This window comes from Pteronotus mesoamericanus, unplaced genomic scaffold (genome assembly GCF_021234165.1).
Source record: "Pteronotus mesoamericanus isolate MK-2021 breed Mesoamerican mustached bat unplaced genomic scaffold, CSHL_Meso_final scaffold_118, whole genome shotgun sequence".
Classification (NCBI taxonomy): domain Eukaryota; kingdom Metazoa; phylum Chordata; class Mammalia; order Chiroptera; family Mormoopidae; genus Pteronotus; species Pteronotus mesoamericanus.
In genome coordinates, this window is record NW_026555301.1 from 12,345,819 (window position 1) to 12,365,210 (window position 19,392).

Consider the following 19,392-nt stretch of genomic DNA (forward strand, 5'->3'; position numbering starts at 1 on the left):
GAAGGCATTACTTAAGACCATGAAAATTTACTCCTACATTATATGCTAAGAGTTTTATAGTTTTAATTGTTACATTTCTCATATTTAGGTCTGTGTTCCCTTTTGAGTTAATACTTGTACAAGGTGTTCTGGACATCCTATCTTATTCACAGACTTAAGTATCTGTTACTAAATAAGAAATTTAGATTTTTGACAACTATACTTGGATTTCACAGCAGGAACTTAGGCTCATTATCTCTGAGACAGTTAACAAAAGATAATAGATGATTACTCTTCATAGCAAAAACAAATAAAACCCTAATCTCTTAATTTGCTAAATATTTTTTCTTTCCTATCTTTAGTTCTCTCTTTTTCTTTTTTTCTCTCCCTCTCAAAATACTTAACACTCCAAAATACTCCAAATGATTACCTTTATCCTCTTATTTTCAACTTATTTATTATGTTATAATATTGTAAGTTCATTCAAATATTAGAACACACACACCAGTTTCTTCTCTATACTAGCCTTTTCTTATTACTCTTCAGGTTGGCCCATGGCCATACTCAGCTAATGGTACTAATGACATGGCTCTCCCCATCCACTGTGTATCTTTTTATATCAAACTGGAACACCCACCAAACTTTTTTTTTAATCCTCACCCGAGGATATGTCCATTGGTTTTTAATGAGAGAGCACGCAAGAGAGAAACATCAATGTGAGAAAGAAATATTGATTGGTTGCCTCCCACACATGCCCTGATCAGGGATCAAACCCACAACCTTTCGGTGCACAGGACAATGTTCCAACCAACTGAGCCACGTGGACCAGGGCCAAACTAACTGTTTTCAAGTTCAGGTTCTACCATGTACTAAATGTGTAATTTGGGGGAGGTAATGTCCACAGCAGGGCTTGTGTATAAAAGGGAGAATTAAATAAGATCAATCACATATAGGAAAATGATTTCATAAAGTTCAATACAAATTCAGTCATAATCAGTCATATTTGATTTACTTCTCTTAGCAATGCCTGACCAATGCCAAATGGTCAATAAATGCTAGTTGTCCTCATAGTGCCACCCACTGAACCCACTGAAGGGGCAGTGCGTGGCAGAGGAGACCACCGGCTGCTGCATGGGCCTGGGTAAGGTCCCACCTCGGAGGCCAGCCCATGAGTTCAGGAGGCTGGGCAGGCTCAGAGGGGTGACGCAGATAAGTCGCAACCCACAAGAAGCACTATTTTTTTAAATCTGCTGTGTGGCAACGAATGTATTTGCATAATGTATCTATTATTTGCATAATGTAATAGATCTAATCCTTACAACAGACTGCACAGTGGATCCTTCACTATCCAGACAGTTTTGCTTTCTCTTAGGTGAACAACTGGAGTAAGAATGGGGTGCAGATCCCTCTCCCAGGTTGGCAGGGCCCTGTGTACAGTGTTTGTCTCCCCTCCTCCCACTGTCCTGTTTGCTCAGCACATCTGATTCATTCCCGCTCCAAAGCCCTTCCCAGGACCTGACCCGAGATCTTTTGGAGGCTGCATGTCTCAGCTCTTGCCCCTTACTCTGAGAGGCATTCTCTGTGCACCCAGTGGAATGCATCCCTTCCTCTCTACTTACCTGTCTGTACTATGACCACCTTGGCATTTCCTCATACCTCTTTGCACTTCCTTTGTTTACTGCATGGAAAGGTATCCCATGGGGTAGGAACCGCTCTGCCTCTTTAGCAGAGCATCTCTGTGCTAAGAGCAGGGCTGGGCACTGGCAGGCATTCATAAAATACTCACTAAAATCATTAACTCGTCACAATGGAATATTATTTGGCCATAAACAGAATGAAATTTTGCCATTTGCGACAACATGGATAAACCTTGAGGGCATGATGCTAAGTGAAACAAGTCAGACAGAGACAAATACAGTATAGTCTCACATATATGTGGAATATAAAAATCAAAACCAAACAAAAATGAGCTTATAGATACAGAGAACAGATTGCTGGTTGTGAGAAGCAGGGGGTAAGGGTGAAGGGATGGGTGAATCTAGCCAAAAGGTACAATTGTAAAATATAAACTTCCAATTATAAAATAAATAAGTCATGAGATGTAATGTACAGCATGGCAACTATGCATTGCATATTTTAAAGTTGCTAAGAGAATAAATCTTAAAAGTTCTCATCATAAGAGTTGAAACAAGCTGGTTGAGCCCTCAAAGTCCTAAAACGCAAAGCTGGGAGTTCGGCATTTATCGACTGAATTCTGCCAGCAGGAAGCCTCTGCAGAGAGAGCGCAAGAGAGATGGATGTGGACAAATCCATTCATTTATTTTTTTAAAAATCTCTCTCTCCCTCTCTCTCTCTCTCTCTTTCTTTCATCTATTTTAGGAGGGAAAGGGAGGGAGAAACAGAGGGAAGGAAACATTGATCGGTTCTCTTAGCTATGTACCCCAACTAGGGACCAAACCCACAACCTAGGCATGTGTCCTGATAGGGAATTGAACCGGTGACCCTCTGCCTTGCAGGACGACATCAAACCAGCTGAGCTTACCGAAACAATTCCTTTCAAGCTGTGGAACAGGACACCCTCTGATATGAAAGAACTTGTCCTGGACAACTGTCATGGGAATGGAGGCAAAATCAAAGCTCTCACAGATGGATAAATTTGAAAAACTGGAGTCCTTTTTTTACCTCACCCAAGGACATTTTTTTTTTTTTTTTTTTTTTTTTTTTATTGCTTATAGCGAGAGAGGAAGAGAGGAAGTGGGAGAGAGAGAAACATCAACTGGTTGCCTCCCCCATGTGCCCAGACTAGGTATGGAACCAGCAGTTCAGTTATGTATGGGCCCTGACCAGGAATCGAAACCATAGCCTTTCTGTTACAGGACAACGCTCCAACCAACTGCGCCACATTGGTCAGAAGGAACTAGAGTTCTTAAGTACAGTGAGGGTAGGCCTTACCTCAGTCACAAACTTACTGAAGTTAAACAAACTTATGAAGCTTGAACTAAGTAGTAACAGAATCTCAGGGGCCCTGGAAGTATAGACAGAAAAGTGTCCAAACCTGGTGCATCTAAATTTAAATGGCAACAAAATTAAAGACCTCAGCACAATAGAGCCATTGAACAAGAAAACTTCAAGAGCTTAAAACTTTTCAGTTGTGAGGTAACCAACCTGAACCACCACCTAGAAAACGTGTACAAGCTCCTCCTGCAATTTACTTACCTCAATGGCTACCACTGGGATGACAAGGAGGCCCCTGACTCAGATGCTGAGGGCTATGTAGAAGGCCTGGACAACAACGAGGGGAGGAAGAGTATGACCAGGATGCTCAGGGAGTGGAAGACCAGGAGGAGGAGGAAGAGGAGGAGGAAGGTGAAGAGGAGGATGTGAGGGGAGAGGAAGAGGAGGATGAAAAAGTTATAATGACTGGGAAGGAGATGATGAGAAAGATGAAGATCTTGGGGAAGAAGAGAGGGGTCAGAAGAGAAGGGAAAACAAGAACCTCAAAATAGGATAACCTATTTTGAACCCCCCCAATCCTGTCCCATGAAACTTATTTTTTAATGATTGTAACATTTCTGTGAGAACAAGAGAGAAAAAGTGTACTGGAAATTGTGGGGGGAGGGTGGATGGAGGGCATGGAATAAAATGCCATTTTTACAGCCAAAAAAAAAGGTTCTCACCACAAGAAAAAATAATGCGACTATGTGTAGTATTGGTATTGGATGTTATTTTGGGGCTCATTTTGCAATATATACAAATATTGAATCATTATGTTGTTTACCTGAAACTAAAATGCTATATGTCAATTATACCTAAATAAAAAATAAAATTAAAAATAAAAATTTTAGGATAAAAAAATCATTAACTAGTTAATTGTTTTCCTGGGTATAAGATATACAAAAGCCTATCTTTAGATAAATATCTTTTCACTTGGATTCTGTCCACACAGGCTGGCGCTGCCCTTGGCCTTGCACACGGTGAGGCTGTGGTCAGTAGGGAACAATTGAGGACCAGGAGTGCCAGGTGGGGAGGGGTGGCATTTCTTCCTTCAGGCCTCAGGTCACACAAGACAGCCGGGGACAGAGAGGGAGCTTGCCCAGGCGTGCTGGGGAAGAGCCAGCCTGGCCTGGCTGGTGGTAGCTCGGCTCCCACACCTGCAGTCCAGACCTTTGACTCCCCTTCTGGGTTGAACCTCTCACCTGGTCTGCATGGGCACAAGTCAGGGGCAGGGTCCAGCAGCCAGGACAAATTCTGACACTTCTGTGCCTGTGTGTCCCCATGTCTAACATCAGAATACAAACAGTACCCATCTCCTGGGTTGTTGTAAGAATTAAGTCATTTCATACATATGAAGTGCTTAGGATAGTACCTGGTAGCTAAAGGTGTTAGCTAGCTGTTGTTGTTGCATATAAGGAAGGAGGAGGAAGTCAAGGAAACTAGTGCTGGAGAAATAATGCGCTCAGTGCCTACCCTGAGGACCCCACACTTTGCATACAGCTGGAGCACAGTTTCTCTCCACAGAAGCCAACTGGCACACAAAGGGGCAGAGAAAAAAGCTGCTGTTGCCAAAGCCACAGAATAAAGATTTACCCTTCTGACAAATGCAGCGTGGATCCCTATTGTCCAAGCACACTCTCACGCCCACCCTTTAAAAAATTAACATAACTAACTGGGAATCTGAGGCCATTGTCTTCATTTCATCCAGTCTCTAGTTCAAGGCTAATTTGCAGCCTCTCTGGGAGCATGGTGGGAAAAAAAGGTGGTTAAAGTTAGAAACCAGGGTCCATGAGCAGTTACAGTCTAGAGAACAGTATTATCATTTTTGAATCATTTTCAAAACAAAAATATTTTGCAGCCTCCTTCTTCAGGAAAGAAATTGATGTGCTTAACAGTTTAAACAGCTCCCAACGCAGATCCTGAGCACCCTCCCTCACCAGTGTGATCGGATTAGCTTTCTGTCCTCAGGAGAGGTCAGTCGGAGCCCAGCTGCAAATGCAAATCTGTAATGAGAAAGGCCCTGCAGTCTCCAATCTCTACCAACTGGAGTGAAAAACAGTTTCCTAGGTGACAGGCAGTGCCATTTTCCTGGGTGGAATCACAGGGAGAAAGAAGTAAAAATAAAAATAAAGAAGAGCCTGAACGATGAACTAACCTTCTTAACTATTTAAGGCAATCCTTCAGCAATCGCTGAGAATTGCAGACCCTATTCTAATCTGTTCTACCTCCCTAATCCTTCCTCCAATCAATATCATCAATGGCAAGATGTATTATTCAGCACTTATTATTCAATTTGTATTAATAGCTAAAAAAGAGCACAGCAGAGCAATTTGTGTTTTCAGAACAGTTATATTTGCTCTTTGTGAGCAATTAATGCTACATTCTCAAGTTACAATGTGACAATGAAGTTTGAATGCGTGTAAAGACTTCTCTTTGTCTCAGAATTAGAGACAAATAGCAATTCTTCAATAACTTTGTAAATTTGTGATTTAAATGTATCTGTGTTCAACCATACACCTACACAGAAACACTCAGCTATATACAAGAACATTGTATTACAGAAAAAACTCCACAGATTCATGAAGTGCTTAAAGCCAATTAGATCTTCAAGTTCACTAGGTCGAATTTTTTTTTTTAACAGTTCCTTGCTCCCCACTTCCCCACACCCCCACCCCCCATGCTTGTCTTTGCAGGCATTTATTGTCAGTATATATTCATTGAATGTTTGCTCTGGGCCAGAGACTCATTTACAAAGACTGGACGTCCCCTGCCATCAAATACTTCACAACCTAGTTGGGGAGACAGACACAAGTAATTATAACTCAAATATCAAATAGCCTTCATCAACCTGTGAAATCCAGAAAACCACCATAACATTTGCGATCCCAAACTCCTGTTCTTGCCCCTCCGTCTCCACACAGAGCCTCCTCACTGCCCTACATGGCCAACAGCTAAAGGAGGAGGAGCAAAGAAATGAACAAATTAATGAATATATTCCAATCAGCTATGTCTCCATATACAGGGGTGGGCAAAGCAGGTTTACAGCTGTGAATACACAGAAGTTTATTTTTGTATTATTATTTATTGTATTATTTCCCATAACAACAACTGTAAGCCTACTTTTGCCCACCTTTGTATGTATGAATATATTCCTGAAAATTGATTCAACTCATTTTAAATTACATATTTTAAAATGCGGAGAGGGACCTTACTACTTAAAGCAATCTGGTAGTGAATTATTTTGCAAAGCAAGGGAATTACATTATTTGTAATGACCATGATTAATCAACCTTACTTGGTTTGGATTGTCACATATAGTTTTTTTTGTAGAGCACATATTTTACAATTATCTAAGAGAATTGTCCAGGAAGTCATCTAAAAGCTGAGACACCTGGAGGCCAAGCTCAGAGGCCCACCTAAGTACAGTTCCCCTCAGGGATTCGGTAGGAAAGCTTCTTTTTCCCCCTCCAAGGCTTCTCTTTCAGAAGTTGCCCTAACTGTGCCTGCAGGCAGGTAAATCTCCATCATGAGTGGGAAGCTCACCAGTCTCCAATACCAGAGCTGACAGAAGCAAAGCCAGGTTTGCACAAGTCCAACAATAGGATACCTTGTGTGACCATTTGTATGATATTCAAAACTGGGAAGCTCGTCTGCATTGGGAAGACAGGCGGTGTCTTTGGAGGGGAGGGAAAAGCTATGCAAACTGGACCTAGATAATGCTTGCCCTGAAGTGCAAAGTCCTGAGACCGCCCTTTGGGTGGGAAATACTAAGGAAGATTAAGGAAGGAGGGAAGCATTGCAGATGTTCCTGCGAGCTGGGATTCTGGGTCTTGGTCACCACAGGGCACTGGGTGTGTCCTCCTCTGTGAAGTGGGCTTGGTTACCTATCCATTCACAAGCCCGTCTCTCTCTCTCTCTCTCTCTCTCTCTCTCTCTCTGAGAACACTAACAGCTGTGCTCAGTCTCCAATTCCAGTTCCAACAAAGTCACATTGTTCCTCTTCTGACACTTCAGAGTCACCTTTGAAGAGGCTCCACATGGCCAATACTGAATCCCTGAAAGCCAACAGCAACTCCAGTTCCTTCTTGAGGAGAGGGGGCTGGTCACCTGAGGCGGGAGGGGAAGATGCTGAAGAAGTGAGTCATGGATGTGCAGGGTTTGTGAGGGCAGCTGGACAGCAAGGACCAAACCCAGCTTCCGCAAGTTTGCCTGGCTCTCAGGGATTAGGCCTTTTCCTCCCTGGCACCAAATGAGGGAAATTTGAACACTCCAACCAGTGTTTGTCTCAGGACCTTTACGTATATGCTCTTATCCTTCTCAGAATCTCATTTTATAGATGAAAGAAAATTGAAACTGCAGGAAATCTGATGAATTTCCCAAATTCATAGTTAATAAGTCGCATACTTACATCCAAGATTGGAATCGGTTGGAGTTCAGAGCCCCTTCCTGGTTAGTCAGTGGATGCTATGGGCTGAGCTGACTTACCCATCCCCAGGCAGACAGCTGCGTCACCAGCCACCCGGTCTCCAGTCCCTACTTCTTCCTTTTGCAGAGTATGAGGAAATTGAGTTTCAGTTCAAACATGGTTATTAATATCAGCATCATTAGTAGTAAAGTCACACAAGGCAACGAATAAGCCCGTTTTTACTTCATGAGCTCTAAGTGCTCAGACAACCGCTGATCAATAGGGTTTTATCTTAAGGTCAGACTGTCGGCTGCTTCTGCAGCTGAGGCCACGCGTGCACGATCAGCACAGCTGTGGCAGCTCAGGCAGCCTCCCTTCCCCCAGCCCCCTGCCTCCTCCCTGCCCCTGCCTCAGGGACCGCTCTCTCCAGGAGACCAGCGCCAGAGATCTTTTGTTACAAAGTGCTTTATAGATGATTGTGGATCCCTCCATGTTGAGTGCAAGCTAGTTTATAGAGAGGCATTCAGGAGAGAAATTCCACAGAGCCGCCATGGGAACCCTTCCCTAGGAGAAGAAGCTGCTCATGGGAAGAATGGCAAGATGTTAAAAATACAATAAAAATGGCCTCCGTAAATGAGATACAAAACCTGTCTGTTTTTTTCCCCTCCACTTTCTCAGGCCTCTCTTCTCTGTCCTCAGCTACCAAGGCCAATTTGGGGACCATCATTTCAGCTTAAGACATTTCATTCTTGATTTTCAAATAAGACTACTCTGAGGACAGAGTGATGACTGATTGCCCTGCGGAGAAAATACGTACAGTTTCTGTGGACTCTCAGTGGGCACAGACTTCATGAGTAGCTGCCAAGGCAGGGGAGCACAGAGAGCTGGGTGATCCTGCTGGGATGGGGAGGGCACCAGCGGGTTGTTTCTGTAATGCTGAAGGAGGGTCTGCTGGCTGGGCTGGCACCCAAGCCAGAGCGAGCTCACCCTGAACTGGCTGACTCAGCAGGTCGACTGTGGCCATGGCAACGGGACAGTTGACCCCCCACCCCCATCATAGAGTTCTAAGAAGAGGAAGACGGGGCAGACGTTAAACTTGCTTGCAGGGGTTTGGTGCTTTCAGCGGCTTGGGAAAGAGCTTTAGGTATGTGTAAGACTTACAACATTTTTTCCTCTAATGAAAGAAAAAAAAATCATAAAATGGTGATGGTGGAGAAAAAGATAACAGTAACAACCTGAGAGGGACTAGCTGCTTGACATAATAAAGGCAGGCATGGGATAGTGATAAAACAATATCATGGTAGAGTTAAAAATCCTATTCAAGGAGAAAAGGCAAAAGAAAAAAAGGAACAACCTGGACCTTTTGTGCCAAGGGAGAAAGAAAATGAGATTGGAAGGCACCTCCCTCAGCCTGCAGCCTAGGGCTGAGTGACTAGGGAGGGGCAGGGAGTGACCTTGGCAATGATAAGGCCAGGCTTTTGTTCGAGATGGAATTGCTGCAGCCGCCCTCAGCGTGCAGGAAGAAACCAACAGTTTTATACCAGTGCTGCTGATGGCTAGAGGTTTTGCAAGGCCTTGAATTTAAAGTATTTGTTCCTATAAAATCAGATCTTTCCTGTAATGAGAAACTGGATTTAATTTAAGTGGTACTTTAAATTATGCTAGGACAAAATGCAAAAAAAAAAAAAAGAGTCAGGCTGGCTTTGAGCAGGCATGATTTATGGTAAATTAGGCCAAAGCAGCAGGTGTTCATAGTTCTTATCAAATCTGCTCTCCAAATGACCACCCTCATCCACCTGGGGAGAGACACGATATTCCAGGTGGCCAGTCGGGTGAGGACGTGACTCTTACCGTTGAAGTAACCGGACTCCAGGGACATCCGCCGAGGAGCTACTGACACAGGCGTTATACCCTGTCTCTAGCCTTCCTGACTATTGAAGGAATGGATGAAAAAAGGACCCCTAAGCCTGACAAGCTTAGGGGAGGCCGGCATGGTGGGCTCACAAACTCAAAGAGAGAAAGTAACCACATAGGAAGGTCTGAAAATAAAAGTTCCTAAAAAGTGTGAGTCATGGCATGTAGTCATGTTCTAGACCTGTGGCTTCCAGGCCAAAGGTCATCGTTGCCTAAAGTGAGCCTTACTATTATTGTCTTTTGCACCTAAGATAACATACCTCTAAAATGATAGTTATTTTCTTTTCCAGACCCCTCAGGGCATAATCTCCCACCAGAGGACAAGGCCAGAGATTCCGTCATTGTTCTCTTGTTCCCCGAATTCATCTCTATGTGCTTTTAATGTTAAATATTAAGTATTCTGTACCCAACAATGTAAAAGAAGTATGTGTCTCTCATTTTACTTTTTATCCAGCTCCAGAGATTTCTGTGTTTTGCTTTCTCCCACCTGCTTACTCTACCACCAATAGTCTTCAGGTAACCCTCCAGAAGCTGCCTCCCCTCATTCTAATGTATAAAATAAGGTGCAACACTGCCATTCTCTGGAGCATTTCCTCAATCCATTGAGATTTTGCTTGCTGGCAATTGACATCAGTTTGTCTCAAAATTAACTCATAAATATTCTCTACATGTTTAGACAATTCTTTTTTTTTTTTAATTATTTTTAATCCTCCCCCAAGGACATGTTTTTTGTTGCTTTTAGAGAGAAGGGAGGGAAAAAAAGAAAGACAGAGAGACAGACATTGATGTGAAAGAGAAGCATTGATTGGTTGTGTTAGGTTGGTCAGTGACAAGGGCTGTGAAAGAATTCACTACGAGAAGGAAGTGTGGAGCAAAGGTTTTACTCACTCTCCAAGAAAAGAGAGGGCCTTGGTGTGGAGAGATACACCAGCACTGAGGGGTGGGGGCTTTGGGCTTTTATCGGATCATAAAAATTTGGGGGAGTTGCTGTTGTGTGGCCCCTGGGCTGCTAGGTGCCTTCGCACACAGGAGGTTTCAGGTGGTTTTGCACAAGCTGCAGTTTGCTCCAGTGTTATCTTTTGCCTGTGGCTGTGGGGGCATGGAGTCAAGGTCTGTTCTTGCTCCCAGTAATTTCCAGTCCTGAGGATATAAGCTCAGAAGAGTAAAACGGCAGTCATGTTTAACGAGGTCACAGGCCTGCTGGACAAAATGGTGCCACAATAGCAAACGGCACTGACTTTACCCTTTCCGTTACCTTCTCATACACACCCCAACGGGGGATCAAACCCAAAACCTGGATATGTGTCCTGACTGGAATTGAACCGTATTGTTTTGGCCTATGGGATGATGCTCCAAACAACTGAGCCACACTGGCCAGGGCAGTTAGGACAGTTCTTACATCAAAGGACAGCAGAGACCGCCACTTCAAAATATGGCCTCTTTGGAATATTGGTTATTTGGGGGGTATTGGTTATACATTTTAACAAATGGTAGAGCTTGGGAGAAGCTCTGAAAAATGAGTAAAATTTACACTTTGTAAAGAACATTTGCATTTGTGAGAATGACCCTCAGAAGGCAGGGTCTTAAATCTTACCCTTGTTTGCTATGATTTTCCTGGTAACCTCCCATAACTGACTCCCCACCCTCAGCATCTTCTTTTGTCTTTAGCAGAAGGTGGTATTTAAAAATGATGTCTGTCACCATTTTGGTGAGTCACTCAGTGTTCCTGGGTCTCTCCCATGTATACAGGAGGCATACATATTATTAAACTTTAATTTGTTTTCTCCTGCTAATCTGTCTCCTGTTAATTTGATTATAAGTCCAGCCAGAAGAAGCTTAATGGGTCAAATTTTCCTCCCTGACACTATCTCACAGAGGCTAACCTGAAAAGCCTTTAGCTCTTGAGTAACAATGGCCAGAATAAACTTTATAAATTCATTTGAATTTACAAATCACAAAATTTATAAAATTATTAGCCACATATGAACCTTTCTGTCTTTGCCAATAAATCATGGACACCACAGTTTGAACGGGTGCCTCATTCCAGAACTTGCTCTCAAACACTTTGTGGCTTTCTTTAAAAGATGCGACAAAAAAGTTGTCCAGTAAAAGAGGGCCATATATTCTTTGGTTTCTTTTTCTTTTATGCAAATGCTTTGTGAACCATAAAGCTCTTCATAAATAACAGATTTATTATTAAAAGATAAAAGTACCAATCCTATTAATGTACCTGTTAGAACTTCTTGTGCTGTGACAGAGAACCTAACTCAAACTGGCTTAAACCACATGGGGGCAGGTTGATTTACGTAACTAAAAAGAGCTGAGGTAGAACTGATTCAGGTAAGGGCTACATTCAAACAATGTCAACAAGGACCACTTCCTCCTGATCTCCCAGAGTGACTACAAGTCACATGATAACAGAATACCATCTAGCAGGGGTGTCCAACCTGTGGCCCATGGGCTGCATGCAGCCCAGGATGGCTATGAATGCAGCCCAACACAAAATCGTAAATTGACTTAAAACCTTTTTCTTGCTCATCAGTTTTCGTTAGTGTTTGTATATTTAATATGTGGCCCAAGGCAATCCTCCTTCTTCCGGTGTGGCCCAGAGATACCAAAAGGCTGGACATCTCTGATAGAGGAAGGCTGGTTTGCTTTCCAGTAAGTTCTGTTAAAGAGAGGTGGCAAGAGAGAGGAGTGAAAAACTTTTTTTAGGCTTAGCATATATATCAGACTTTATTGGCTCTCTTTACATATCCAGCGGATAAGATGCCAATTGGATAGAAAGAATCAAGGCTTTTCAGCAGATCTGAAGGTAGAATCATGATGCCAACCAAAACACTTTTGGAGGACTGTTTTCTTTTTTCTTTTTATCAGAAGAAAAGTGAGTGGATGTTGAGTTGCATAAACAACTATTTAGTACAACCCACCCCCTTTGATTGTTCAATACCCACACTCAATTATACCCCCATAAATATACCTTCTGAAGTATACACTCTCTACATAAATACAGTCAACATATTTTCCCAAAAGAGACAAGCCACAGTTTCATCCAGTCTGGTTCTCTAGGCATTGTACAGCTCTTGTATAAGAAACGCTTATGGTCTTGTGTGGTCCAGTGAGGCTAAGTGGTAATGTTTTTTTCAATTACAATTTAAATTCAATATTATTTTGTATTAGTTTCAGGTGTACGAAGGGCGGAGGGAAGCTCATCAGTGGGGCTACGAGCTGAGTGCATTTCGTCACTCTACCACGTGTCCCTTGGGAAGGTCTGAGACAAGGGCCAATAGCAGCCCCAACAGGGCTCTCCCTGAGTTGCGGGGAGGTGAGTTCCCAGAAAGTTTCAGGTGTACAGCATAGTGGTTAGATAAACATATACTTCCTAAAGTGTTTTCCCTGATATTTCCAGTATCCACCTGGCATTGTTACCATGCTAACCAGGGTTCATCCACTTGGCACCTTCAGTCTGCATGACTCAACAATTAGTGTTGAAGGAAATAGGTTTTTATTAACAGGGCTCCAACCTTGGAGGGGCTGAGAGCATGCCTGCTCAAGGCCCCCCTCTCCTGCAACCCAGAACTTCCCTTGCTCCCCAAAAGGCTATGAACCAAAACCATGCCCAGAAGTTTTCAGTTTCCTTATCTGTCCATTAGCTGGTCAAGCTAACAGATCTCCATCTTCTTTGGAAGGTACTCTTTTGGGTTTCAGAGTTGCCATCCTCTCGCAACAGCTCTCTCCTTCAGGATCTGGGGTGCACTGTTCTCAGCCTCCATGTAGCAGTTCAGGAATCCATGTGCTGTGTTACATTACCCCAGCATGGGACCCTGCCTCCAAGAGTGGGCTCCCATCCTCTGTGGGGTCTAAGCACCTGGTGGGTTCTGCATCTCCTGATCCCACAAGCAATTGGTTTGCCCCTCTTATGCCCCCAACTGGGGGCCTGGCCCACAACCTAGGCAGGTGCCCTGACTGAGAATCAAACTAGTGACCTTCTGGTTTGCAGGCTGGTACTCCACCCACTGAGCCACACCAGCCCAGGCTAACCTTCTTCAATTTCTTTCTTCAGTGTTTTATAATTTTTTGAGTACTGGTCTTTTAACTTTTTGGTTAAATTTTTTCCTTTTTGTTCTTTTTTTTTTTATACAATTGTAAATGGGATTGTTTTCTTAGTTTCTCTTTCTGATAGTTCACTATTGGTGTATAAAAATGCAACTGATTTCTGAATATTTATTTTGTATCCTGCTACTTTACTGAATTGATTTATCAGTTCTAGGAGTTTTTTTAAAATGGAATCTTTAGGATTCTCTATAAATATCATGATGTCTATAATATCGTGTCATCTGCAAATAGTTGGCAGTTTTATTTTTTTCTTTCTGATTTGGGTGCCTATTATTTCTTCTTCTTACCTGATTGCTGTGGCTAGGATCTCCACTATTATGTTGAATAAGAGAGGTGAAAGCGCATATCCCTGTCTTGTTCCTGACCTTAGGGGAAACTCTTTTAGTTTTTATTCCCATTGTGTATGATGTTAGGTGTGGGTTTTTCATATATGGCCTTTATTATGTTGAGATATATTCCTTCTATTTCCACTTTGCTGAGAGTTTTTATCATAAATTGGTGCTGGATTTTATCAAATGCTTTTTCTGCATCTATTGATATGATCATCTGATTTTTACCCTTCATTTTGTTTATGTGGTATATCATTTAATTGATTTGCAGATATTATATCAACCTGTGTCCCAGGAATAAATCCCACTTGATCTTTTTAATGTATTGCTGAATTAGGTTTGCTGATATTTTGTTGCAGTTTTTTCCATCTATGTTCATTAGGAATAGTGGCCTATAATTTTCGTTCTTTGTAGTTTCTTTATCTGGTTTCGGTATTAGGATAATACTGGCTTAGTAAAATGAGTTTGGGAGGCTTCCCTCTTCTTGAATTTTTTGGAATATATTTTGAGAAGTTCTTTGAATGTTTGGTAGAATTCACCTGTGAAGCCATCCAGTCCAGGACTTTTTTTGTGGGAGTTTTCTTTATTACTGCTCCAATTTCATCAGTAGTAATTGATCTATTCAGATTTTCTGATTCTTCCTAATTTAGTTTTGGAAGACTGTATGTTCCTAAGAATTGATCCATTTCACCTATGCTGCCCAATTTGTTGGCATATAATTATAGAATTTTCTTATAATTTTTTGTTTTTCTGTGGTGTCAGTTGTTACTTCTCTTTCATTTCTGATTTTATTTATTTGGTCCCTCTCTTGCTTTTTATTCATGAGTCTGGTTAAAGGCTTTTCCATTTGTGTTTATCTTTTCAAAGAACCAGCTCTTGGTTTTATTGATCTTTTTATATTTTTTAGACTCTATTCACTTATTTCTGCCCTAATCCATATTATGGATTCTAATTACTTTGGGTTTTGTTTGTTTTTCTTTTCCTACTTCACGTGTAAGATTTAATTGTTTGAGAATTTTCTTGCACAGGCATCCAGGTAGGCCTGTGTTGATATGAATTTCCTTCTCAAGACTGCTTTTACTGTGTCCCATAGATTTTGGTTTGTTGTGTTCTCATTTTCACTTGTTTCAAAGTATCTTTTGGGTTCTTCCTTGATTTCATTGTTAATTCATTCGTAGTTTAGTAACATGTTATTAGGCTTCATGTCTTTGTGTGTTTTTCAGGTTTTTTCTTGTAACTGATTTCTAGTTTCCTATCATTATAGTTGTGTTACCAATAAGACCCTTTAACATTTCTTGTAATACCGGTTTGGTGCTAATCAACTCTTAGCTTTTTCTTGTCTGGTAAACTCTTTATTTCCATTTCAATTTTAAATGATAGCCTTGCTGGGTAAAGGAGTCTTGGTGGTAGGTCCTTGCTTTTCATCACTTGAATATTTCATGACAAACTCTTTTGGCCTAAAAAGTTTCTGTTTAGAAATCAGCTGATTGCATAATGAGAGCTCCCTTATAGGCAACTGTCTTTTTCTTATAGTTTTTAAGATTCTCTCTTTGTCTTTACTTCTGCTATTTTAATTATGATGTGTCTTGGTGTAGGCCTCTTTGAATTCATCTTATTTGGGACTCTATGCACTTCCTGGACTTGTGTTTCTTTTTCTTTTACCAGGTTAAGGAAGTTTTCAGTCATTATTTCTTCAAAAAGGTCCTTAATTGTTTTGCTCTCTCTCTCTTCTCCATCGGGGACCCCTATGATGAGGGTGTTGTTATGGTTAATGTTGTCCTTAATGTCCCTTAAACTATCTTCATTTTTTAAATATTTCTTTCCTTTTGCTGTTCCAAAAGGATGTTTTCTGCTACCTTGTCTGCCAAATTACTGATTTGATTATCTGCTTTATTTAATCTGCTGTTGATTTCTTCTAGTGTATCCTTTATTTTAGATGCTGTATTTTTTGTTCCTTACTGGTTCTTTTTCATGTCTTCTATGTCCTTTTTTGGGGCGGGGAGGGGGGTACAGTGAACTTTATTGATGATGCATGACAAGGCAGGGCTCCTTAAGCCCCTCCCCTCTTCAGGGGGTCTAGGATGGAAACAAGATCAGGAGATTCTCAGTGTGTTGGGGGATCGATTTGGGGCAAGGACTCCCCAGCAGCTGAGGGTCTCTCTTCCTGTTGCTGGGGCTGGTGGTTCAGAGGGCTCTTACTCCTTGGAGGCCATGTGGACCACAAGGTCAACCACCCTGTTGCTGTAGCCAAATTCATTGTCATACCAGGAAATGAGCTTGACAAAGTGGTCATTGAGGGCAATGCCAGCCCCAGCATCGAAGATGGAGGAGTGGGTGTCACTGTTAAAGTCGCAGGAGACAACCTGGTCCTCAGTGTAGCCCAGGATGCCCTTGAGGGGGCCCTCTGATGCCTGCTTCACTACCTTCTTGATGTCATCGTATTTGGCAGCTTTCTCTAGGCGGCAGGTCAGATCCACAACTGACATATTGGGGGTGGGGACACGGAAAGCCATGCCAGTGAGCTTCCCATTGAGCTCAGGAATGACCTTGCCCACAGCCTTGGCTGCGCCAGTAGAAGCAGGGGTGATGTTCTGGGCAGCCCCCCCGGCCGTCACGCCACAGCTTCCCGGAGGGGCCGTCCACGGTCTTCTGGGTGTCAGTGATGGCTTGGACTGTGGTCATGAGTCCCTCCACAATGCCAAAGTTGTCATGGATGACTTTGGCCGGGGGGGCCAAGCAGTTGGTAGTGCAGGAGGCATTGCTGACAATCTTCATGGAGTTGTCATACTTGTTGTGGTTCACACCCATCACAAACATGGGGGCATCGGCAGAAGGGGCAGAGATGATGACCCTTTTGGCGCCACCCTTCAAGTGAACCCCAGCCTTCTCCATGGTAGTGAAGACACCTGTGGACTCCACAACATACTCAGCACCAGCACCACCCCATTTGATGTTGGCGGGATCTCGCTCCTGGAAGATGGAGATGGACTTTCCGTTGATGATAAGCTTCCCGTTCTCAGCCTTGACTGTGCCTTTGAACTTGCCATGAGTAGAATCATACTGGAACATGTAGACCATGTAGTTGAGGTCAATGAAGGGGTCATTGATGGCGACAACATCCACTTTGCCAGAGTAAAATGCAGCCCTGGTGACGAGGCGCCCAATGCGGCCAAATCCGTTCACTCCGATCTTCACCATCTTGTCTCAGGGTTGAGGCTGGCACTACGCAGGAAGACCCAGCTGCCTGTTGAACAGGAGGAGCAGAGAGCGCCTATGTCCTTTTTTTATGCTTAGTATCTCTTTAACTTTTCACTGAGTTCATCCATGCTTCTTCTATGTTCCTTGAGCATCCTTATAATCATTGTGTTAAACAATCTGATAGGTTGCTTCCCTCCATTTTATTTAGTTCTTTATGAATATTTCTCCTGTTCTTTGACTTGGGGCATGTTTCATTTTCTCCTCATTTGAGGTGCCTCTGTGAATATTTTTCTGTGTAGTAGGTAGATCTGCTAAATCTTCCAGTCTTGGTATGTTGGCCTAAGGTAGTAGGTGTCTTGTCTACAATAGCATAGTCTCTCTGATTACCTGAGCTAGGTGCTCCAGGAATGTTCCTTGTGTAGGTTATGTGAGTCTTCCTGTTTTACTATGTCTTGATTGCTGTTGGCCCATCCATGGTTGTGGTTGAATCTCAGGCTGGCCAACTATGAGGGTTGACCCTAATCACAGCATACCAGCTACTGTGCAGGGGTAACCCCACAAAGTGAATTTTGCCCAGCAGGTTCTGATGCCTGCCGAAATCTCCCTTTGGATTTGCTGCTTGGGGAGCTAATTGGGTCATATTTTAATGTGGTCTGAACACAGCTTTTGACTGTGTTGGTTCTGAGGCCTCTTGGGAGAGACTCTGAAACAGGTCAATGTCAGACACTGTCCTTGACTGTCTTTGGGCTATCTGGTAGGGGCTACAAAGTGATCCACAATTTGTGTCTGCCTCTGCTAGGCCTGGGTCATGTGGGAGGGGCCAAACTCCATACCATGGCTGGCTTTTACCAGTACCAGGCTTGGGGGTAGGTCTACAAAAGGTCCAAGGCACCTTGAGATCTGCCTCTTCTTGCCTGCTGTCTGTTAGGCTACATCACTGAAAGAGCCTCTGGTGATATAGTAGTTGCATTAGGCAGGATCTCAATGAGTCACTAGGCAGGGTCAAGTGCTGTTCATCATGTTGCTAGAGATTCAAACTTGGTGCTGGTGCTGGGTCTTAGGTCACTCAGCAAGTCTCAGCATTCACCAAGGTCAGCTGCCCCCTGTCTAGAGCCTTTCAACCTTTGTGTTGGGGTGGGGGTATCAGGGAGTTGTCAGTGTAAGGCCCATAGAGTTCATCAGGCTAAAAGAGATTAAAAATTTGGCTGTGTCAAGGGAAGGCCCTGCACAGTAAGGGTGGTGCTGGTTGGGCATTCAGTGGGGAAAAATGGACCTCCTCAAAAGCCTCCCAAGAAAGTCTGCACCAAGGGTCCAAACTGGCTGAAGGCAGCAGACTCTTCTTAAGGCCAAGAGAGTAGCAGGGCAGGGCCACAGGGAATTGGGTGGGAGGGGCATTTCTCCAGGCTGATCCGGCATTGAGGGACTACTCAACCCAGGAAAGATAGCACCTGCGGCGGGTGTGGGAGAAGGACTGAGTGTAACCAAATGCAGGTTCAGCTGCTCTGCCACAATGAAAGTCAAACTCACGAGACAAATTAGGTAAGTAGGGAAGTGGTTTTTCAAGTGCTGGTCACCTGAGAATTTGGGAGACTTTTGTCTCAAAGCCAATCTTAACATTTCAGTGCAAGCAGAAGTTTTTATAAGGAGGGAAAGAAGAACAAAGAGATCAAGGGGAGGTGTTTGAAGAGGTCTCTACATGTAGACCAACAGAGTGCATTCCTATAAGGACCTCAAAGTGGTGAGTCGATGGTCTGGTGTACATCATCCTGGTTTTCATTATCCTGATTTTATATCATCCTGGTTTTATGGTTGAAGGTCAGTAAATCACCCAGAGCTGGGATGACTGAAGGCTGGAGTGCAATGGTTGAAGTTAGTTCCAAGGGTTCTTATACAAATATGCTGTTTATCTACAAGCTGCATATTAGAGTCAGCATTTACAGAAACAATGTCCAAAGAATGGTGGGTGGGCTACAATTCCCCACTGTTACATCAGCACAAGGACAATGGTGCTGTCCTTCTAAACCTCTCCTTGAAGTCATATAACCCAGTCTCTCCCTGTATGACTGCTGGACACTCTGAGCCACTGTTTGTTTTTGTTGGAGTCCAGGGTTAGTGCCCACAAATGAGACTTTATGTGTTTACCCTGTAAGAGGGTATCTGTGTTCCTGGAAGACTCCTGTATCTCTCTGGTAGACAGAATTCTGACTGATTTTTACAGCCAGGTGTTATGGGGGCACCTCTTTCCAGCTCTGTTTCTCTGCAATATGGAGCCCAGCTTGGGATCCTTGCTTTTAAGACTTTAGTTCTCCTAGTCTTTAGGTGATTATTTAGGTTGATTATTCTATAATTTAGTTGTAATTTTGTTTGGTTCTGGGAGAAGGTGAGTGTAACTTCCACTAACTTTGCTGCCATCTTGGATCACTACCCCATATTCTTTTAAATGAGTTTAACATATGC

General features: G+C 43.0%; 2 pseudogenes; one reads left to right on the top strand and one right to left on the bottom strand.

Moving 5' to 3' along the window:
• Nucleotides 1-2,007: 2,007 nt before the first annotated feature.
• Nucleotides 2,008-3,490, top strand: LOC129081733 (acidic leucine-rich nuclear phosphoprotein 32 family member A-like; annotated as a pseudogene).
• Nucleotides 3,491-15,745: 12,255 nt separating this feature from the next.
• LOC129081767 (glyceraldehyde-3-phosphate dehydrogenase-like) lies at nucleotides 15,746-17,000 on the bottom strand (annotated as a pseudogene).
• Nucleotides 17,001-19,392: the final 2,392 nt, after the last annotated feature.